The 24,267-nt window shown below is 42.8% G+C and overlaps 1 protein-coding gene across 5 annotated transcripts in view; it reads right to left on the bottom strand.

Moving 5' to 3' along the window:
• LOC135240336 (beta-1,3-galactosyltransferase 1) overlaps positions 1–24,267 on the bottom strand; it is an 87,716-nt gene that overhangs the window by 28,701 nt on the left and 34,748 nt on the right. For 2 of the 5 annotated variants that reach the window (XM_064309686.1, XM_064309684.1), the window contains one exon: positions 13,557–13,606. The gene's annotated coding sequence lies outside the window, so the exon portion shown is untranslated. Of the gene's footprint in view, positions 1–13,556; positions 13,607–16,757; positions 16,977–17,677; positions 17,830–24,267 lie in introns of those variants that run through there. The other 3 variants (XR_010325647.1, XR_010325645.1, XR_010325648.1) reach the window with 2 other exon arrangements.

Here is a 24,267-nt window from a genome sequence, read left to right as displayed (position 1 = left end):
TCTAGGTCTGGTGCCACCGAGGACAACAATGAACACTTTTTTTGTACAAAGGGACTTTGGAAATACATAATCTGCTGTTGAGATGCAGCTAATTTTAAAATCTTATCAAGCGATATCACACCAGGAAATTTAAGAGTTCGGGTTTTCCTTTTAAAACCTTGTATTAATTTACAGGATTTGTTATTAAGTCTGACTACTGCTCTTACACAAGTGTTACTGTGTGATTGTTTAATCAGAGTTCATATTCCACAGCATCTGATTACATCTGATTCAAATCAGTTATACTGCATATTTTTTCTTAGTTTATTTCAGCCAGATGCCACACAATCAAACAGAAGGGCCCCTTCAATTTCTCTCAAGTTTCTGCAAAAAAAAAACCTCCAGTTCTTCATAATTTTAATATGATTTAACAGAACAGAAAGTGTTTTTCAAGGGGAGTGGGTGACATGATCTGCATTGTGATCCACATCACTATCCTGCTATGGCATAATCAGTAGCTTCAGAGACAAGGCTATATACAAACAACTGACATTTTTAAAGTAATAAACACTCTTTAAAACGACACTCATACTGTATTCACTCTATATAGGGGGTGGGGGGGAGGTGCTGGAGCCTATCCCAGTGTGCATTGGGTGAGACGCAGGAATACACCCAGACCGCCAATCTATCGCAGGGCACACACACCATTCACTCACACACTCATACCTACGGGCAATTTAGAGTCTCCAGTTAGCCTACCTGCATGTGTGGGAGGAAACCAGAGTACCCGGAGAGAATATGCAAACTCTGCACAGAAAGGTCCGGTCCGGGACTCAAACCCCGGGACCTTCTTGCTGTGAGGTGACAGTGCAATCCACTGCACCTCTGATAAGTTATTATTATTTTTTATTTCTAAAATGATTAACAATAATTCAATAACAATAATAATAAAAACAAGCCTACCTATGTTGGTTAGACTATTTCAGCCCTGTTCTCTATATGGTATAACTACTTCCCAGGAGCGATAGGTTTCTTACAAGATAATAGTCTTTGAGCACATGAAGAATTTAGAACTTTGTCTCATACTGTTGTTAGGTTCTTAAATAAAGCCTTGAAGTGGAACTGAAAACCTAGCAGAGAAACTGGCTTGTGACACCATCACTTAGAGGCCCCTTTCGAAGCTGAAAGCTTTCTCTTTCAGAGAAAACAGCTTTTGAAAACAGCAGAGTAACCTTTCTCAGCACAAACAACACATTATATGCCTGACCTACAGTAAGCCTCAGACAAGAACAACCTTGAATAGACATTCTCTTTATGTCAGATTAAGAGACACACACACGCACACACACACACACACACAGGTGCACCCACGCACACACATTACGAGTAAGACATTGTTATAGATGAAATACGCAGAGTACGTACACAGATGACAAATGTTCAAAATAAGGTACGTTCCGAAGCACATCATCCAATTAGGGGCTATTTAAGAGGCTGTCGAGCATCGTTCTGACGTGATTACGAATGAATTCACTGCTTATTTCTTTACCTCCACCAATAAACAGATGCCCACAGACGGATTACCTTTGGTCAATGCCACTGCCATCTCTGCTAATTCGAGCACTTACTGTACGCATAAACCGAATTACAACAGCCGAGCCTGTGATGCAGGCATCCACATCCAGGACAGTGCCTATAACCGGAGTCTGAATGGGGAGAAACAGAGCAGAGCAGCAGAAAGAAAGCAGGAGAACGCCTTTGCACGGAAGGTAAAGGTATTTAAGGTTCCAGTACCTGAAGCCTCACAGCTGTGTTTTCCCACTGCAGGCTAACAAGATCTTACAACGAATCCCGTGAATTCGCAGCCCCGGTCAATGTAAACAGGAGAGGGTGAGACTGCTCCTGGCACCAGCTGCCATATCAGAGCCTGGAGAGCCAAGATCAGCTCTAACCCGGGATCGTCTCATTACCTGCCTGCTTAGAGCAGCCAGTGCCGGTGCAGAATAACCGTCAGAGAGAAACTACCTGCCCTGCCAAGTGGTGCACACAAGGGCTTTTAACCCTGGCCCAAAATGAAGTCTGAATATTCCTTCTAAAAAAAAAAAGCATAAGTTTGAATATATTCCAATACATATCACAGTTTTAAATGTTGAATTACATGACAGAATTTGACCAACTTCTGACCAAATTGATATTTGACAAATCTGTTCATTATGTCCACAAGACAGCAAAACAACACAGACTACCTTAGGTACATTTCCTTAGAACAAAAGTTAAACATTCGGGATGGCTTTTGAGATCTACATACAGTGCGATTTTATAATGATTTTGTTTTCAATTAAAATGGAAGGCATACAATTTTGCGAAATGTGACTAAAAAGAATTTTGATCCTGATGGGTAATTTACAATAAAGTAAAATCAGTCCATTAAAAACAGAAAAGCACTTTCTTGGACAATTTGAAGAGAGGCACTGAAGATCACCATAGTTTTAACACTATCCAGCCAAAATGCTAGTGTGGAAATAGAAAAAGATAAAGCTCCGATTGCACCAAGGAACCAGAGATAAAATTAATGCGTCGTGTCAATCAAGTGACAGCGTAGCAAGGACCCGCGTGACCCAGCAACACACGTTTTCAGCAGAGGAGGCGGTAAACTGCTAGGTTTATTTTTTCTTTAACACAACCCAAGTTGAAAGGAAGACCGGTGCAATAAAGGCAACCTTTTTTCCCCCTTTCTCATTCAAAAGTTCATGCTTGAATGTCAATTGCATAAAATCAAAAGTACAAAAGTAGAAAGGTTCATACATGTATGAACACAAGGGAGGCGAGCCCACAAATACATGTGACGGAAAAGCCATGGCAGACATTCCATCATGTTGATGAACACGGCACGACAGTGATATTCGAGATCAGCCATTCTCAAAGCGTGGGTCTGAGTCTGAGCATTAGCATGAAGCTAAATAAGAACTATAGAAGTCAGGGCACATAAGTAATCTGAGGTCAGAGAACATTGGACGCGTTCCTGTTAATGCATCCGGTGGCTAATGGATCCAAAAGAAGGTGAAAATTTACTCCTGTTGCACCAGAGGCTTCAGCAGAGGAAATGCTATAGACACCGCACGTGAATCTTCCACAGCGATGCAACATGATGCTCTCCTTATACAACAAATATAGCACAGCATTGCTGACAAAGTAAATGCTGCATGAAATGAAAGACCGCAGATGACATAAGGAGCAGCAAAAAGAATAGCTGGCCTTTATCAGAACTGCCCAGGGCACAAGTCGTGGTGCTGCCAAGAACGATGCCCAGATTCCTTCAGGGAAACCAAATCAGACTCAATTCAATGGAGCACACAGGCTCAACGCACTGATTCCATGATTAGTCACTGGGACAAATCCTCTCATAAACGACTGCTTCAAAACATGATTGGCACCACCAAAATGATCCAACTTACTGACCCAAGCCTTTTCTCTCGAGCGCTAATATTCACACTGACCCCAGGGCCAGCAGTTCTATGTTCCCTGACCATACACGCTCCCCCATAAGAACTCACTCACTCACTCACTCAAGCAAACTCCTGCACATCGACACAACCTGCTGCTAATTCAGCTGCCCGCTCGAGGACCTGGGTGAGACTGAGGAGCATTCACAAAATCACGCTCCCGTCAAAACTGAGCTTGCTATCGGACTGCTCCAATTCATGCGTTCTGAAATCAGACAAAGCCACAGCCTGCTTCTTTATCGCGATATCTGCTCCCGTGCACTTTTTCCACGGAGGCCCAACTCCTTTAATGCACAAGTGCCGATCTCCGGAAGATTTTATATTCATTTTTTTTTTCTGTCAGCATTCTGGCAGGCCTTCATCTCACACGCTTTCATAAAATGGATTTCTCACACGTCGTGCTTGAAAGGCTACAATCTCGCACGGTAGGACGAAGAGAGACAGTTCCGTGAATGTCGGAACACCGCTCATTAAGCTTCTGTGAAATACACAACGCAGCCCAACATGCTAGCTGTGACCTGGAATCAGTACATGACTAACAAGGTCGAATAAGTTTATCAAATGTGCAAGTGCCACTTATGGAGTGTATCTGTGAGTAACCCTTTCCCTTGAAAATGTACTATTGAAATGAGAGGTGACAGCAATGGTGAATGCAATTGCTAGTATTTGAGAAACGCTTCCTGTCCAAGCATCATTACGTTACATTTATTTGGCAGATGCTTTTATCCAAAGCGGCATACAATAAGTATCCTTTGACAATATATGTGAAAGTATTTTTACAAATGGTAAAACAAAATATGAAGTTGATATGAAACTAATACGATATAACAGTCAATTTCACTTTATTTACCGTAATTCAATGGCAAGCTTATATACTGTATCATCGATCTGATCGTGAGCCATATTCCAACTTATTTTGAGTTTCTCTGCAAATTATAGCATACTTACAAGATGTAACACACATTCACATTCAGTCCTGCAGTACACTGGTCTGTGTCATTAACCACAAAGGTGAAAACAGTGATATCAAACAGCTCCTACAGCTCTATTTCTCCAGGTCAGCCTTCCCACATTGTTGCTTAACTTTGAGTTTTTAAACTCATTTAGTTTAAATAATGAGGAGAAACTCAAATGAGAGAACCTGTGCCCATCTTCCATCATACTGAGTCACATGACTTGCATAAAAGTGGTGAGACCTAACAAATCCAACTAGGAGGTACATTCTGCAATAAATCAATAATTAGCTGGCACTCAGGGGGAAAAATATGGCTCTGAAATTTTTTACTGAACCACAGGATTAGATAACATTTACCGCCATCATTTCTGACTTTCATGGCCAACAGTGGGGCTATGCTTGTATAAAACAAAAGCAGAGGAGATCATTGTCAGTAACAAAGTGTTTCATGACAAGTTTATCAAATAAACATGAAGGCTCCAGCATACTGACACTGCTTCTGTTCTGAGCTGCAATGTTTCATGCATGACTTTATGTATTATTTGGAGGGCAAGCCGTTATGCTTACGATGTGACTTTTTGTAACCTCATTTAATGCAGCTATATTTTTAACCAAAACAAAATTAGTAAAGCACTTTGCTCAAGGGCAAAACAGGAGCCATCTTGGACAGCTTGGCCATGCAGGCATGCATGCACATACACTCTCACAGGCATACACACACGCACGCACTCACACACATGCACTCACGCATACACGCACACACGTACACATGCGCACACACGCACATGTACACACATGCACTCACACACACACACTCACACACGCACACAAACATGCAAATGCACACGCACTCGCGCACACACACACATGCACTCACGCATACACACATACGCACACACGTACACATGCACACACACGCACATGTACACACATGCACTCACAATACCACACACACACACACTGCATCACCAGCACCCCACACACACATGCTCACACACACACACACATACACACAAAGAGCTTTTACTTGTTGCTCAGTGATGAAAAAAAGATGCATGCAAAATTAATATGGTGATGCACATTGTTTGATGAGGTCTTAACTCGTTCAGCAATGTCCCTCCTGGAAGCTTTGTTTGCTCCTACCTATTTTCAGTCCCCATTTCAGGCTCCTTTATCCATCTCATTAATGACACAAAGTCATATCCTCCCCCATACGGAGTTCTGTCACCACATCTCGACTCATTTTGAGGTGTGGATGCTTTTAATGTGACATCTCCATCTTTTGTCAGGATGTCCTTTATGACCGTGAAAGCTGGCTTGCTTTTGGATTCAGCTTCGTATCTATTTCAATTACAGGAGCCCTCATGCTGTGTGTACTCCCTGATGTCAGTGAAAGACCACACTTTTCTCAAACACCAAGCACGATGCTCAACTCACATTGAAATGCAATGAGACTCAGATGAACTCTTTAATTCTGAAAATCTATTGTCCTTTTGAATCTTTCCCATTTTAAAAACCTATTTTTCATGTTTTCAATTTCCATTTAGTTGTACATGTACATTATCACAAAAGCAAACATCGCATTTTCTGCACCAGCCCAGCTTCTACAGTATATGAGCGGCTGTACAGTCAAATTTTTAGTGTTAAATCAACTGCGAGTTCATGCAATCCATACTGTACTTATTTAAACACATTTTCAGAAATTCACATCCATTCGTGCATGTCATCACCAATATCACTAATGCAATTAATGCACACTGACTGGAAGTGCTTGTGTATGTACCATTTTATTTATATGAACTAATTAACAGAGTTGAAATACGGCTGAATATGCTACTGTGTGCAGACGGGTGGCCAGAGGAGCCAGGGGGCGGGACCACCTATGAGCACAGCCCTGTGACTCTGCGGTGGGAGGGGCCACACACGAGCGCAGCCCTGTGACTGGGGTGGGAGGGGCCACACACGAGCGCAGCCCTGTGACTCTGGGGTGGGAGGGGCCACACACGAGCGCAGCCCTGTGACTCTGGGGTGGGAGGGGCCACACACGAGCACAGCTCTGTGACTCTGGGGTGGGAGGGGCCACACACGAGCACAGCCCTGTGACTCTGGGGTGGGAGGGGCCACACACGAGCACAGTCCTGTGCAGAACGGCCAGAGAGGTGTGGGGAAACACAGCAAGCCTGCTGCTCCAAGGTCAAAGCACCGTCAACCTCACAGCACTGGGAGGCAAGGCACTGGCAGAGGAGCGCTTTCCACTCTACCCCACTGAGACCTTGAGCTCAGCTTTCTGATGCCTCTGCCAGAATATGAAAAAGACCAGGGTAAGCTGGCAGACATGCAGGTCTGCTGAAATACTGCATCTTCCTTTATACCGTCAATGTGAATTGTGAAGCTGTATGATTTAAGGATACATGCCAGGTGGGGGTTCCACATCAGTAACTACCTGAGTGTGTGTGCGCGCACGCATAAGAGAGTGAGTGTGTGTGTGTGTGTGTGTGTGTGAAAGATCTGAAAAAGAATATTATCATGAGCAAAAATGCAAATCTCACATCTTGTAAAGATAACTGCAATTAATATTTACTCTTCCATATCGAGAGGGACGCCAAAGGTAAAAATGTTAACAGTGAAATCAATATTATTTTTATGCCCTGAGACAATGGAGAAAACAATGATTTATGCTCAGTGCTATTACGGTGCCTTGTAACATACAAAGAGCTACACAAAGCTGTCACTTTCCATTCCATGGAAATGATACATGAAACCGATGGTGAAAAACGACAGGTGGTAAATGAAGTAGCAAGACCTGGCGCTGAAGTCGATTTTCAATTTGATGAACATGCTCCTGTAAATTGTTTGGGACTCTGGAAAATAGCAAAACCATAAGCTGCAGCTGTGCGTCTGAATTTCAGAACGGCGTAGCATGGAGTAAAACCTGAAAAAAAATCTGAAATTTCTCATTTTTAAAAAATTCTTTCTTAATTGCATCACATTACAGTCCTGCGACAGATGCTCCAATCCACGGAAAAGTACAGAAGTTGCAAACATCAGTTTTATTAGTCTCAGAATACGAAAGGGTACAGAAGGCCCATTTGTAATCGTAGAATTAACCAAACAAGCTAATAATTATATTTGTAAAAAATGAAAGTAAATACCACTATACATCTTTACACAGCTGACCTACAACATTAGACTGAAACAAAGAAAAGTTTACATGCTTTGTTTAATTTCTCCCTCAGATGATCACATGCAGAACCATATTAATTAACTGAATCTTTACAGAGATCCTATCCTCACTGTATAACAGCAGCATCTATGAATTTTATCCATCCGTCCATCCGTCCATCCATTCATCCATCTATCTATCCATTTTCTAACTACTTAGTCCAAGTCAGGTTCGCGGTGGCAACATGAGGAAGCACAGCAGCCCAGATGTCTCTCTCCCCAACGACAGAGAAGGGTTCTGGATCCTCCAGACTGTTCCAGCTCTGTCTCCAGAATGGAGGGCGGGACTGTCAGATTTAGAAGTTCCTCAAAGTGTTCCTTCCACCTTATATCCCCAGTTGAGGTCTGAGTTTCACCAGTCCTTTTAAGAACAGCCTGGATGGTGTCCCGCTTTCCCCTCCTGAGGTGCCGAATGGTTTTCCAGAACCACTTTGGGGCCGATCGAAAGTCCTTCTCCAAGGCCTCTCTGAACTCCTCCCATGCCCTCGCCTTCGCCTCTGCAGCTGCGGCAGCTGTGGCCGTTTTCTCCAGCTGGTACCTGTCTGCTGAATCAGGAGTCCACCGCACCAACCAGCCAGCCCCGGAACACCTCCTTCTTCAGCTTGACAGCCTCCCTCACCGCTGGAGTCCACCAACGGGTCCTTGGGTTGTCGCCCGGACATGCACCAAACAGCTTTTGTCCAAAGCTCCTAGCAGCCGCTTCCACAATAGAGGTTTTGAACAAGGTCCATTCAGACTCCATGTCCTCAACCTCCTCTCAGTGGTGGGGGTTCAAATTCTTCCGGAGTCTTCCACCAGGTGTTCATAGCAAACCATCGCTACATTTTGGGCCTAAGTAGTCTGTCTATTAAATCCAGCATACATCTTAACTTCATAAAGCAACAGTGTAGAAATGAACAACCTTTGCCGGTAATGAGCAGTTCAGCAGCAGGAAGGCATAGATGCATGATGCAATCATTCATAACTTCAACTGATGAAACCAGGAACAGGACATGAAGGGCTGTATCTATTTCTGTATTTCCTGTCAATTCCTGCAAAGGAACTTATTGAGCCAATTGCTTATTTATTAATATTTTGGGTATGTTTGTTGATAAGTGTGAATGGCAATTGTAGATTATGAACGTGTCCACGTATGGAATACGTCCGTTTATGGATTTTACTGTGATCTAAGCTATGGTTAAACCGGTGTTGGTGTAAACAGCTAATTTAGGTGGGAAATTACTGGAAACATACACCCCGGTGCTCCAGGAATGGAACTGCCCACCCTTGAATGAAACCAAAAAAAAATACTTTCCTATTGTGCCATATGTGATCATGACATTAAAATAACAAAATGGCTTCTGCTCTGTGATAGCGTTTGCTTATTGCATTTGTATTCTGCCATAAGGCCTTATGACTGCACCCAAGCAAATTAACATGGCAGGAAAAACACTTCAGATAACATAAACAAACAAACATTTTTCACTGAGCGAGTGGCTCTAATCTATGATAGATTGGCAGCCTGTCCAGGGTGTATTCCTGTTTATCGCCCAATGCATGATGGGATAGGCTGCAGCCTTTCCATACCCACGACCCTGCCCAGGATAAGCAGGTAGAGATAATGGATAAAATGGAGAAGCTCAATTTACCATCTGATTATAAAGTTGTGCAGGAGAACACAGCATAGGATAACATAAACCTAAAACAAACGGCAACACAATAAGTTGGCCAAGATGAAGAGATGCCCAGTGAATATTATTCCTCTCTCCATTCACTAGTTTCAGTTGATTGAACTATATAACCATTCCTTCCTCAGCAAATTTAACGCCTTTTAATGGACTCTAGATCAGCCTTTTTGGGAACTGGATGGCTTTATGGAACGAGATTAAAAGGAAACTACGCTTAAACCTGCAGCAGGCAATTTTCTCATCGGTCGCAATGTTGTGAAAACATTTTGAAAATCATAACACCTGTTGGCCCCGCCTACAGAGAAAGAGACACGTTTTGCTTGGCTTCACGTCGTGAACCACTTCCTTTTGAAAACAAGAATTCAGGCCAAATCCTTGGTTGTAGAAGGCAGAATTTGAGATTATAAACACAATGCCGAGCATGGTGCTGGATTTCTTTCACAACAACTCTTTCCATTTTTGCTACCAATTAAGCATGACCGTTCCCGGATATCTTTCTAAAAAAAAAAAAGTTACTGCAGCTCTAAGGCATGATTTGTGATTACCATCATTTATCATTGTTAGACAAATATGTAATCACTTCAGTCAATGCATACTGTAAAGCTCTGTTTGGACAAAAGACAAAAAAAAAAAAGATTTAATTCCTTCCAAATGCAAACCCGTTTGTGTGCGGCTTTCCCTCCAGTGTTGGAAGGCAGAACTCTCACCCTTCACATTATGCATAACTAATCTGATGTGGTTTATATGTAATCTGATAAAAAATACAAGTTTCTTGCCCTGGGGCGTAGTGACATTACGCAACACATGATCGCTTTTAAGAAACAAGGCTTTTATCTCCCTGCTCGCGCTGTAAGTGCGAGCGGAGCGATGCCAGATTACAGCGAGATGCGCCTGTCCTTATCTCATCCGACTGCAGTGGGATCCTGTCAGGGTACAGTACCACCAAGGCGGATTATCTCCGCGTACAAGGCATCCTCAACGCGCGCCTGTCTCAAAGGTCAACAATGCAATTGCCTGGGATTTAAAAATTTTTTTATTTTTATTTTTACCCAGAAGTAAAATTAATATCCTTTGCTTTTTTTCCCCCCATAAAGGAGAATTCACAGCAGGCAGCCGCTCTTTCATTTTTGCACGATTTAGGTTATTGGTTTCATCGCTCATGCCGGAAAAAAATGAGAATCGAAATCTTGACCCTCCTCGCTAAACCGCTAACTGCGAAAACTTTCCGTTCCGAAGATGTGCAGCCGGGAAACGCGGAAACTGAAAATACACAAAATTACAGCCTGCCTGGAGACGGAGAGAGAGCATCGGGCGCGGCGCGCTATTTACACGGCATTCATAGAACATTCAGCCGTCTCAATCTCACGCAAAAATTGAATTTGGCTTCAGGGACGGTGAATCTGCCAGAAGTCTATTAGGCATGAAACATTCTATCAGAGCAGAGTAAGCAACACTTCAGCATCAACACATTTCTCATCCACAGTTCCCCCCCCCCTTTTAAAAAGGCACAGGCGTTATTCAAAAGGCCATTGTTTAAGCTTTATCTCCTTAATTACCTTCCTTAATGCAGGTGTAATTGATAGGCGACACTGACAGACAAATTAAAACATGAAGGGCCCAAGGGTGAGCGGGGTCATTAATTTCCCAGCTCTGGCGGTTCCATTCAGTGGGTTAGAGCCGTAATGGAGGACCAGTGTCACACAGTGTCCTCTCTCTATTCTGTGTGTATTCAGCACACGACGCAAATAAAGCAGTGGTAGTTTTGAGCCAATCTTCAATCACATACAGAATGACAAATTAAGAAATGCCTGCCTAGATCTCATTCATCTGAAAATTGGAATAAAATTAAGCAATTATCGTAAAGATGTAGACTCTGAACAGTAGCACAAAAATACCATCTTGTTTAGTATACAATTCAGAAGAAAGCAACCAGTAATCAGATAAAACATGCAATAATTACATTTACTTTCTTAATTGTAATTTATCATCTGCGAGGGTATTTAAACTGTCTTAACTAAATTAAATTAATTGATTTAAATGATGATTATACGGACTTAAAGAATGCCTCACCTCAGAACACATTTCCAAACGCAATGACCTTTTTAATCTTTTCTGTGCTGGGCTGATTGTATTTACATATTTGTTTCTGAAGGACAGAGGCAGGGGTCATTAATCAGGATTGCATTGGTAGGGTCCTACAAGTCAAACAGCCTCAATCCATCATTACATCACCCATTATACGCTTCAAATGAAATTATCTCCAAGCTCATTTGGTCTGTCTTACTGAGTGTAATTGCAATGTATGGAGACAAGCATTTATGGTACATGTCCTTAAAGCACGGCATTCTCTTTTGGACAAAGTATTTTGCAGCACTGGCTCCATTGCGCTTTGGTTCTAAGCAGCCATTTTGATGTAAATCCCAGGCTAATGTCAAAAAAAGTGGGTTTTCTAGAACATTTGTACATTTCTATACTGAACTGTAAATGATCATCACAGAGAGGCCATCTCCATTCTGCAAAGCGACTCATAAGTAGGCAAGTTTCCTCCCTGGTGCGTGATGGCCCCAAGGCTGGTTATGACAATTTCAATGGGAAGCCAGTTAAGACTTAACGACAATTCCAAAAAAAACAGCTCAGCCAGAGTACTGTGGCGAAACTTTAACCCTTTCGATGCAAAAGGTACTTCTTCCTATTGCTTGCGTGTAGTAGAATGCAAGTGACGCTGTCTGACAACACTGCCCTATAATCGTACTACACGGGAAGAGGCAAATGAAAGAGCTGAGCTGAAGGAAAGTAATACCATATGAAGAAAAAAACCAAATCAACAATCCTTAAATCGTGCAGAGAAGCCCATTACAGAGCATTTCTAATCTTTCATAATTACACTTCTCCGTGACCGGTTTATGCGCCTGTCCGAGTTCCTGAAGCTGCGGCATTACTTCCACCCTGTCACAGAACGCACAATAGACCCAAAGCGCAGCCCGCCGCTGATGATCTGTACACGGTGATGTACTGATGTCCCTCCATTAGCCTGCTAATCAACAGCAGCCCATTTCCCATCAGTGTACCTGAATAACAAACTGAAAGCATTGTAACCATTAACAATGTCTGACTCTGCTGGCTGAATGCAAATATTAGTTTTCTTTTTTTTGGACGCTGAGTGACAGTTAAAGAAAATGAAATAGGAGCTAGTTCTGGAAAACAGACCACCAACTGTAAACTGCATACTGTGTTCATTTTATTGAGCAGAACTTTTTGCCACACACACACAAACACACATGCACACACACACACACACCCACACCCATACCCAACCACACAGACACACACCCAAACACACACACATGCACATTCGCACACACAAATAAGGAACAGTACACAGACTACAAATTATGCTGTACTTGCACATTGTGGCAAATAACTGCGCTATACCTTCAGCAATCTATAAGCAAGCAGTTTGGAAGCAATATAAACCGATCCACAGACAGATGATACATAGCTGTGCATCACTGTAAGAGACCAAGTACTCACTACTGGCAGTTCAACCAAAGCATTTTCAAGCCCATTAACCATCATGCAGAACAGGCAAGTACTCTGGAACAGCATAATCCGCGGACCTTTTTTTTCAAGCTGTTATGATAAACTGCGAAAGATGGAGACACTGGCGTTCCTGGGCCCGGTAACAGCGTGCGCTGTAATGCCTCTTGAAATTAATTTAACGCCGGAAACACCGGTGACCTTTCTACCTTTAAGCGCGCACAAGCAATGAAAACAGCACTTGAAGGTCAACGCTGTATAAACATCCCCTCATTCCCGAGGGAGGGCTGTGTTCACCGGGAGAATGTGAAACAGCATTGCGTAGCAGGTGCGGTGCTGGGGTCCGGCTGCTAACGCAAACACAGTGACTCAGCCAGACAAAGGAAACAATACAAATGTTCATCTTAAGATGCAGACATGTTCAAAATTTGTGACGCCAGTTCTTTTTTTTTTTTTTGTCTCAAAGAATAATGATTCCCTGAAGTATTTCTGGCCTATGGTTCATTCTAGCTGACAGTTCACTGGCCCCCGTTGCCCAAAATCAACCCCTGCTAAGCTTGATTTGGCTGGACCACAGCGCCCTTTTATGGTTCATGTGGGTGGACGGTCACGGTTACACACTTTGCGCTACAAACAAGGAAGAAAATTCCGGTAGACAGATTTGGTAACAGAAACCGGCTTCATCTACTTTACCTAGTTCAGCTGGATCCTTCTCTGACGAGCGGCCCCCTTCTTCTCGATCTCTGCAAAAGAGCAGAGGATATGCAGAAGTGAAAAAGCGCGCACCACGAGAGTTTTATGACTGTGGGGAACATAAGCAGCCAAGCAGGTTAAATCTTGTGCTCCAAACCAACTTCCCATTTATATTCTTAGTGATAAGATGCGAATCCTGTGCGCAGGTCTTGCTGGGGAATCGAACTTATTGGTTTGGTTGCCGTATTCACTGAAAGGAATATTAGGCTGTTTTACTTGGGACTTTCTATACCTCTGTTCTAAGAAATGGGCTTTTCCATGAGAGATTTAAGAAAAAAGAAAAAGCCCACTTTCACAAAATCTGTGAAATCTTTGAATACATTCCACAATTACCTTGCCGAAACAAACCTGACCTTTTTAACGTAAAACATCTATTTAATTTCTATTATATTTGCTAATTATACTGTATTTTTGCCCCAATAAATTTGTTGAGCGTGATTACACTAATAAAAATGAGTTTGGGATGTACTTTAAGAACTATGACTTCAAGTATGAGTGCAGTGTGATTAATTGGGGGAAAAATATATAATATTACCGTTTTTGATTAATAATATTGCGGTCCTATCCAAAACTAAGGAGGTATGAGCTTGATTAGTACTGGGATGGGTCATAAGAAAGTCGGTGGGGGAAGACGGATGATGGACCTGTAGGGCAGACTCTTCCCTTTGAACCAAACTGAAAAACCAATGCTCCAGTGCAATGATGTTGGCACCGGTGCTATAGATAGAAGGTGCAGTCCTTTGAGACATTAAACCAAAGTCCTTACTGGCTCTGGCCATTAATCCTGGTGTCCTGGTCAAATTCCCATGAAATTGGCTCACTAGATTTTGGCCGCCTGTCCTACCCCCTCTACGTCTCATCAGCTACGCAAATCCCCAGCACTCCGACCCACTTCGATGCGCCAGGTCATCATTGTGAGATACAACGGGAGTTCTCAGTCGACCTACCTGGCTAAATAAAGGTTAAATAAAATATTAAGTTCTCTGGCACCTTGTCAAAATGCAGTTCAGCCTATCTGTCTGGACAGCGAAAATCCCAAAAAAAACAGCATCCTCCGTGAACATTCCTTTCCATGCGTGGTGGCCAACGCAAAGACTCTTGCTTAATTTCAGAAACTGTAAGCTTGCTAGCCCAATTATTAGTTGTTGTAGTGACAATATAAACACACTTCATTCAAGGAAAGAATTTGGTTGAAATCTAAGTAATGCACGGGCAACTGCTGTTTATTTACAGTGCCAGAAAAAATAAGTTGATGCCAAAAAAGAATTAGCCTGGACCGTAAAATGTATTCATAATAACCAAATTATGAACAGGCCATGTCTATCCAGAGGAAATACCAGCAGGGTTGAGCTGACCTGAGTGTGGGGTCATTGTGCCACTAAGTAAAAGTTATTTTAATCCATGGCAAAATATCAAGGCAACTTGAAAAACAAGTGTCTGTGCAGCTAGTACGTCTTGTAAAACACATTTTGAACAGCTGCAATTTTGTGATAAACCACTAGAATTGAGTTATGAGATAATGCAATGAGACATTAGACACATTTGGCTGCACAAATAAATTACAGTATAAGTTACAAGTGTTCTATTTTTTTGTACTACATTCTGAAAATAACTCATAATCGCTCATCAAAATTATGCAAACAATTTTTTTATCCAAATCTCTAGACACTCAGTTTATTAGTTTAGAAAGAACAATATATATTATGACTATTACGTTTAAAAAAGACCCTGTCCATCATTTATATTTTCTTTTTGGCATTTTTCAGACGAGTAGACAGCAGTGAGTGTAAGGAACCACATCTGAAAATGTGCCACAGCAGGGATCATTGTTACAGTACATTTTCAAAGATATATTTCAAAAAGCAGACACTGCCATAGACACAATGCACATTGCACACACAGAGCTTGATTCATGTATTTGAATTATGACTTAATTTCCTTAACAGCATTGTATAATTACATTGCTTCATTTTCTCAAATGACCATTACTTGATCAGCAAAACATTATTCACCTACCCATTTTCTGCAAGTTCCATACATAAGCATTAAATTCCCTGGGTGTTATTAAGGAGATTGCAAGTTATAGCCAAAGGTCATTGCATACAACCTACTGTATCTTGGAAGATGAACGTTCTTTATAAACTTTTGTGAAACGGGAAACGTTTCAGACCTGCCTGGAAAACAGCTTATCGTATAGTTCAAACGCATTTTTGGAATAGCATCTGATCCACAGACTGAACTTGCAATGGCATAAACGGTTTTCAACAGTAGCCCATTGTTCAACCAGTGCTTACAGATCTCACTCTCGTTCTTCTAAGACGCAAGAGCCTGACATGGAGAGAGACAGGTCACGCTGACAAATATTTCCACAGATTCTGTAACTAGGTTCCTCTATGCACTTCTCTGTCAGTGTAACTGCCTTTAATTACTGGATGCAGCTAGGGAATCATTTAAATGGGAGATTTTTAATGGAATGTACAGCTTCAGTGATCAATAACATAATCCGGTTCTAATATGCACACCTCTCCCCTGTGAATTAGGTTCCACTTAATTGACGACACTTTGGGAACCAAGATCAACACTTTGAGATCACATGTAGCATCAGTGCAAAAAAAACAGACTTTTAACGTCCAGTCAACACTCTTCAGCATGATTACGATTCGCCACTCATTTTTTGACGTACTAAGCACACGCAAACAAATTTGATCAGATGGTCATGCCATATTAATTCGTAATCCAATTTACATATTAACATGTAAAAGTTGTTCCCAAAAGATGTCAGTTATGTTATTCACACCCATGGTAGTTCTTTTAAACAAAATCCAACAAAAATAACTGTATCAACATGTAATTATTGAAAGCTCAATCTTTGGGATTGTCGACTCCCATGGTTTCCCGTTTCATAAAAGTGAGGTATCACGTGTAAAATCCACACGTTATCCCATTACCACAGAAAGACAAAGAACCATCGCAAGAAAAAAGATTGTCGAAGGAGATTTATTTCATAAAATGAAAAAACGGAAAGTTCTTTATAACTTATAAATAAAAGTTACTTTGGTCGATGTCATTGTGCCATTATTAAAGTAGAACATTCGCCATGCTTTAAAATTAGAATAAAAACTCTTATAAACTTACTTAAAAAAAATTTTTTTTTACAATATTTATTTTTTCTCCACGGGTGTGAATAACTGGAGGGCACAGCAGCAGTACAGAGCACTTAAAAATCGACGAGCATCAGGAGCGGAGTTCTGCTGCCCACTTCATATGAAACTCGCCTTTGTGCCGATTGACGCGATGACATTTGTACAAAACAGCATCTCTCGCACGGATTGGCTTCTCCTTACTGCTTCTTTCCAATCCCTGTCAAATGTCAGACAAAACGGTGTTAGCCACCAAGGCCATTAGAAGCATCAATCAATGTCCATCTCTGAAACTTGGTATTGACGCTTTTAGTTCACCGGATCCTAATTACAAAGAAATATGGGCAGCTGCGAGGGCCGGTTTTTTAAAATTCAGAGCACAGCGCACATCTAAAATGGACGCCATCTGATCCACTGCGGAGCTCTGGGTTAGAGTGCCGCTGACCTTCATCTCATAAGTGTCCCTTTCCGAGCCCCAGCAGGCATCGTTAGCGCAGAGGCCTCCTCACAGACGGATGACTTTAAACAGCTGTGAACTTTATGCAAATGCGAACTCGGTCGCAAAGAGGCACCGCAAACGGTCTTGCGCTGTAAAACCGCCGCATTTACAGTCGATAAATCCTGCGGTTTTTAATACCACTAATACTCGCTTAATACACTTCCAGATGCGTTTCAGAACCTAAAGTGAAGAGGTCATCTAGATAATGGCATTTTCTCCATCTAGACATTGGATAATTCCATAATCTGAGATGGATATCATTCGTCCCCAGCCACGAAGCATCCATTTTGCGAGCGGCAGCATTGAATCAGATCAGATTTCTCTGCACGGTTTCTCTAGCTCAGAAGAGGCCGGGGGTGTAAAGCAAATACACTTCCGCAGTACGGAGCTCCTGAAGTCAATGCCGGGACATTTTACTTCACCGTGTTTTGGACAGCGCCTCTGTTCATTTAGTTTCAGAGGAAGCTCCCGTCTGCTGAAGCCGATCTCTTAGTGTCCCCCCGTGTCACAGGGACGGACGGGCGGCCCAGGGCGCGATCCACAAGCGTGGCGGTGGGAAGGGAGCTCATTATCCCTCACATGCAAACAGGAAGACTTCAGGGGAGGTTTTATGGGTCTCTGACTCTCTGTCCCAGTATCTCTGTGTCTCTGTGTCTCTGTCCCAGTTACAGTATCTCACTGTCTCTGTGTCCCAGTTTCTCTGTCCCAGTGTCCCTTTATCTCTGTCCCTGTGACCCAGTATCTCTGTATCTCCGTCTGAGTCTCAGTATCTCTGTTTCCCTGTATCTCTGTGTCTGACTCTCTCAGCATAATTCCTCGGTAGGGCAACGTCCTGGAGAAGCACACATGTAACCATACTCTCTCTCTCCACACACACACACACACACACACACGCACGCACGCACGCACGCACGCGCACACACATGCACACACACACGCAAACACACAGACGCACACACAAACACACACACACACACATCTGTAGAACACCGTGTGGCTGAACCTGTCAGTCGGAGCTCTAACAGGTTGCAGAGCGGTGCAGAGTATCGGAGAAGGCCGCTTGATTAGAGTGGCCTCTCCCTTCCAGGGGCTCTGATGCGGTGCACTGGAGTGTGATGCGGGCAGAGCGCATCGAAGCCCGGAAAGTGAAATCAAAAGGGGCTTACTTTCCATTGTCCGTGCCGTGAAATATCTCATTTTCTCAGTCCGAGACTGATCCCCATTCCAGATTAAAACCCCCCCAGTGCACGCTCCCACTGCGAGGACTTTGGCAATTGTTCTTTACAACGTGGATTATTTAAAAGCAACATTTGATATAAATATAGGGGTAAAAAAAAAGGAGTAGGCCTCTTCAATAACAATCATCCCTCCAGATGCTAGTGGGGGGGGGGGGGCATGCCAGCTTCCTGGCAAAAGCTGAATCAAGATTATTCCTCTACACATTTACCTGGATTTCCCTGGGTTCTCATGGCTACCTCACAGACGGTCACGATCACTGGGTTGCTATTTTGAAGACATCGGGCAGAGACCGGGGGGGATTAATATTCGCACGTCGGAACGGATCCGCAATCTGACTTAAGCTCCGCCCACCGGGGCCTACAGAGCCTCCCTCCCCTGCCCGTCAACATGGCACCTTCTCCCTTGATAAATTCCTCTGATCTCTCTTGCAAGTCTCTTCCACTGCAATTTGACAGGTCTCTGGAGCCTGACTGCTGTGCTGTTAGAAGAATGCGCGTTCCTGTTTGCCATAGACCGCTGCAGCTGGCTGTTTCTCTGTGTTCACGTCATCCTCGCTGGACTACGGTCGCTCCGAGAAGGCCTTCCAGAACAGCGAGTTCTTTAATGCCAGGCTGGTAGAGGGGCTGAAAAATTGCCTGCAATTTTTCCGCATTCATCCCGGGCTGTGCCTGCGTCGCAAAGCCGTTAATGGGCAGGAGCCGTCTTCGCTTCGCTAATTGTCGCAATTATTGGTCCACATTTCGAAGCAGAGCATCCACAGCGAATATACACGCAAAGCTTTCCAGTTTGGTTCATTTCTGTTGAACAGAACCTGCAACTGTGTTATTTTCACATTGGCATGCGCTGGGTACAACATTTTGTGTCAAAATGACCGAGCTCCCGCTTTACTTTTCCGTCTGCTTTGCTGTTTGATATAGTCAGGTCGGATGCGTGATGGTTTTATGAATACCACTCAACATTGCAAAATTAAAAAATTATGAAAGGCATGAAATTTTGAAACTGAAAGGGGCTAGTTTGTGAATTTTAAGTGTAAATGCATGGTCTGAAAAGTGTAACTTATTTTAGCTCTGTGTTTGGCTAAAATGTACTTAAATTGAAATATTACAATTAATTTATGGACAGAATGCTTTGACAGAGGCCTCGTTTTCCACATTAACCTTATTAACTCCTGTTGTAGGGTCATCTTTTTTAACACAAGCCAGAATATTCATCCATCCATTATCTAACCGGCTTATTCCTGGTCAGGGTGGGGGTGGGGTGGGGGGGTGCTGGAGCATGTCCCAGCATGCACTGCGTGAGAGACAGCAATACACCTTTTAGAGAACTTAATTAGAACAACATGAATACACCTTGAAGACACCGCCAAAAATACATGGCTTAATTAATCTGGTACTTAAAACATAAAGGGGTGAAAATCACTGTAGTGTCCTGCGATGAAAGCAGCTTTCAATTTTGATTTAAAAAAAAAATCTTCATCTATCTTTTTAAGAAATTCCCACCCAGGTGTGGGAGGTTAACAGAACTGAAATGATATTAAAGAAGACCCTGAGGACTGTAGGAGAACTGTCACCGTCTAAAAGGTACTTTAAAGGCAGTCTAAATGGAGCAGCATTTAGTCCTGAACTCAAAGTGCTGAGAGTTGTCACTGCTTCTAGTTTCTCCCACACTCTCTGACTGGGGGGTGGGGGGGGGGAACACTAGGCACAACAGTTCCCTGCTCATTTGTAAAACAGCAACATCATGTTCTCTACTCCGGTGACAAGTGCTTCTTTTCTTTCACCAACTGTGCACTTACATCACTCTAATCTCTCAGAAACATGAATGCAATTAATTACATTGTCCATTTGAGCAAGACTGCGGTGAGGTTATCCGTATAATTATATACAAATGTACCTGCAAAGTTGCTTCATACAGAGAGGCAGACAGACAGACACACACACACGTTGGCATATATATTACATGCTTACATCTTACACTGGATCAGGATACTAATAAAAGGAGCCAATGTAAAATATAAATCTTTGTCAACTGGGAAGGAAATCCTTTGAGTTCTTAAAATTTGTTTTGTTATATGCCTTGCATCACAGTTTTTTTTGTAGCAGTAAAATCTGCTTTTAGGAACAGGAAATCTCAATATGAAAAACGTTGCAAAAACATCTGAGCACCACAAATCTCTGCCTATTTCCTACCATTAAGTGGAAACATGAATCCAAGTTTTAAAAAAAATACAAAATACATATTTTCCAAAGCACATTTGAAATTGTTAAATAAAATGCAGCAGAGAAGCTGGATTCTCCATTTAAAGCAAGTGTGGGGTACATAAATTAGAACAATGTTGCCTCTTACCCATCCCACAGGAAAAGAACTGCATTTACATACATCCACTGGGAGTCGGGAGATGGGGAGACACACCCAGCACATGACAGCACAGCTCCACAACAGGGTGAGGATAACAGACAACCTTAAAGTCTTAGTAGAAAAGAAAGGGTCCTCTCCACTGACTGCTGATGAGATTCACAATCAATCAATCATTTTACCTTAATTTAGCCTGGAAGGCCAACTGAAAACCTGATTTTCTGTTGCAGCGAAGACCACGGGTATCAAAGTTGGCAGGGAAATCCAAGGGATTGTTAAGACAATCAGATGTAGGTACCTACATCAGGGGCGCTTACACTGGCAGATGTGGGGGTAACACCTCAACTCTTCTTAAAATCTGCACAGCATTTTTAATGATCAAGAGCCTTAACATCTAATGTTTAATCTAAAAGATGGTACCCTGGACAGCACAGTTCTCCCCAACACGGTTTGGCGGGGACCTGGATTTCTCTCATTTCAGGGGAAGAATAATGCTTATTACCCCCCCCCCCAACACCTCTACATGTACCTATGTACTAAACAAGCCCACACCTGCTTAGCTACGGCAGTTTGAAATACAGGGTTCAGAATGGTTTTAAATCTGGAACAGAGTTCACATTAAAACTGACAAGTAAGTTTTGAAGATGATATAGGTCCCAGCACACAAAAATAGAGCACGACTATCCCTCTGGCTCAAAGGTGCTCTTACAGGGATGTAAGGCTTGAGAGCAGCAAGGCCACCCCTCTACCTTTCTCATGGCGAATGACTAAAGCTAAGCACGTGTGGGCTTGGTTAGCAGTCAGAGGGGAGACCCCCTGGGAACGCTACTGTAGGTTGCTGCAGAAAGGTGTGTTAATGGAAGAGTAGGGGGTGCTCTTTCCTTTGGACCAAACACAACCTCAATGCTGCAGTACTTTGAAGGGAGCACCATGCTATAGGACAGGGCTGCCTGACTCCGTTTCTCAAGATGACTGTCCAATAGGTTTTCACTCCAACCATAACAAGGCACACCTCATTTGACAGCTAGAGGTGTCTTTGAGGTGCCAATTAGTAGGATCAGGTGTGCCAAATTACTGTTGAAATTAAAACCAACAGGATGTTAGATCTCCAGGAACAGGGTTGGGCTGCCCTGCTCCTCTGGGTAAGATATTAAACCAAGGTTTTGGCTCACTTGGATCATTAAAGATTCCATGGCTTTTTTTTAATTTTATTTTTTAGAAAAAGTAGTTGTGTTGCTCCTGGTGTCATGGCCAAATTCCCACAAAACCAGCTCTCTACATTGTTCTCTCACTATAAATGGCTATACAGTCCCTTGCATTCCTGGCCACTTTGATCAGGTCATCACTGTAAACCGGTCTCAGTTTATCTATCTGGATAAATAAAACATCTCATATGATCTTTAAGCCAAGAGAAAACAAAAGCCAGCCGTTTATTGAGTAAGTAACTCAGATTGAGTTCAGCATGAAGTTCTTTCTTCTTTGGTCATACCCTCATAATGGAAGCCACAGATGGAGATACACAGTTCCCTAGCCTTAATTCACAAGCAACCTAAACCAAACATTGAGAAAATCCAGTGAACACACTAGTGAGTTCCCTCAACGTTTGCTTGCAACTGAAAGACGTCAGCTTCCTGTCATGGGACCATACAATTCTACATGGGAAAGATGACGCGATCTCAGCAGAGGACGAACTAGAGATCCAAGATCCTTCAGTACCTGTCTTCTGAACATACAGAAAATGAACACTATCATTTTAGACTTCTTAAATATTAAAATGATTGTTTTTAACAAACTGATTTCCTAGTATTGCTTGCCAAAATAAACTTTAGTCTGCTTCATGTTCTTCAATTTCTAAATAATTTCAAAACAAATGTTTGCAAATTTAGTATAAATATCGCGAGAGGTTGTGATTTACTGATTAAACAAACTTAAGTACTGGTGATCTTCCAAATACTCTGGTGTGCTGGCGACCTTTGAAATACAAGGGAACTGAAGTGCAAAGATGACATTAACAGCCAATGCCAGAACACATTAAAAAAAAGGGCCAATATTACTCTGAATTTAGAAACCCAAAATCTCATGAATATAATGTGATGGGGAAACTAGCCAAGTGGCAGGCTTGTGAGAAGTACATCCGCAGCACAGAGGCGGCACTTGTCCCAGACTACCAGTGTGATAAATGCGCGGCCAATCGCGATCTGCGCTGCCAGATAGTAATCCCAGAAAGGAGGATAAAACGGCTCAACGCCGCTGCCGGTTCACTGGATGCCACGGGAACCAGACGCAATCGGCCTCCATCCCCCAGCTCAGCCTGGAAAACCGCGACCGTTAGGGGGGGAAGAGACGCAACAAACGCCTTCCCGCCATCCCAAGCCTGAAGCCCTATAGCCACTGCATCCTCTGATCCAGGGCTACATGGCTCTTCTATACACCCCCCCCCCCAACCCCCACCCAAATTAAGTCAAATAAATATATTTTACGTGTTGGGTAAGTGCACCGGACATCAAACAAGAGTGTTAACTGGTTGAAACGGCTGAATTCAGAAGATCATATTTCAAATAATCCTCACACACCGGAAAATCAACGTTTGGGCCACTGTGGATCTTGCCGGTAAAGCTGCAAAACTTTTTGTGGACTCCACTGAACGGGGACATGGCTTATGAATGTGAGAAAGGTAAAAAGGTGTCGCTTCTATGATGCCCTGGAGCAAGAGTTTTTAGACATTTAAAAACAAGACCCTCTTGCAGTCGGCAAACATAGCTGTGGAACGGTTGTCATTCACTCCGAAGCAAAGACATCTGACAGGTGGCAAACGGAAACTCTTAAGAACAATTTTACAAACACTAGTCGACATGCAACAAGCTACAGCAACTGCACGACTGTAATTTTATCAGGCCTCCTGCCAACAGAATCGTTTATTGTTGGTTTTTATATTGTTGTTTTTCTTACTTCTTGTGCGCACCTATTAAAAAAAAAAAAAAAAAAAAAAAAAGCCAAATTGGGCTGAATGGCCTGTTCTCATCATAACTTTTCCTATCCTCTTATTATCCTCAGTATGTTCTGTAAAAGTCTAAAAAATTTGATACATAAATATGGCATCACCACTTCTACATAATATCCACAGATAACTTGCACAAACAGGTGAGAAAAGGACCGAATGAATTTGCAACTCCCAAAAAAAAAGAAGAGCTCTCTGAGGTGATAAGACACAATGCACGGTCAGGAGGCTGGTCCACGAGATAAGCAGACTCTGCATCGCAGCACTCAAAACACAGCAGGTGAGCTGGGCTCCGGCCGAGGACCAGACGCGATCGAGAAACTGAAGGGTAAAGCTGGCTATGAGACACGACGGGTCGTCCAAGCCCGCGGCGAGCCTGGCTCCACGCGGCTCCATAACTCTGTGTTTCCGATCGGCCCC

The sequence above is a fragment of the Anguilla rostrata genome, chromosome 15 (assembly GCF_018555375.3).
Source record: "Anguilla rostrata isolate EN2019 chromosome 15, ASM1855537v3, whole genome shotgun sequence".
In the NCBI taxonomy this organism is placed as follows: domain Eukaryota; kingdom Metazoa; phylum Chordata; class Actinopteri; order Anguilliformes; family Anguillidae; genus Anguilla; species Anguilla rostrata.
This window is presented reverse-complemented; position numbering and strand designations above follow the sequence as displayed.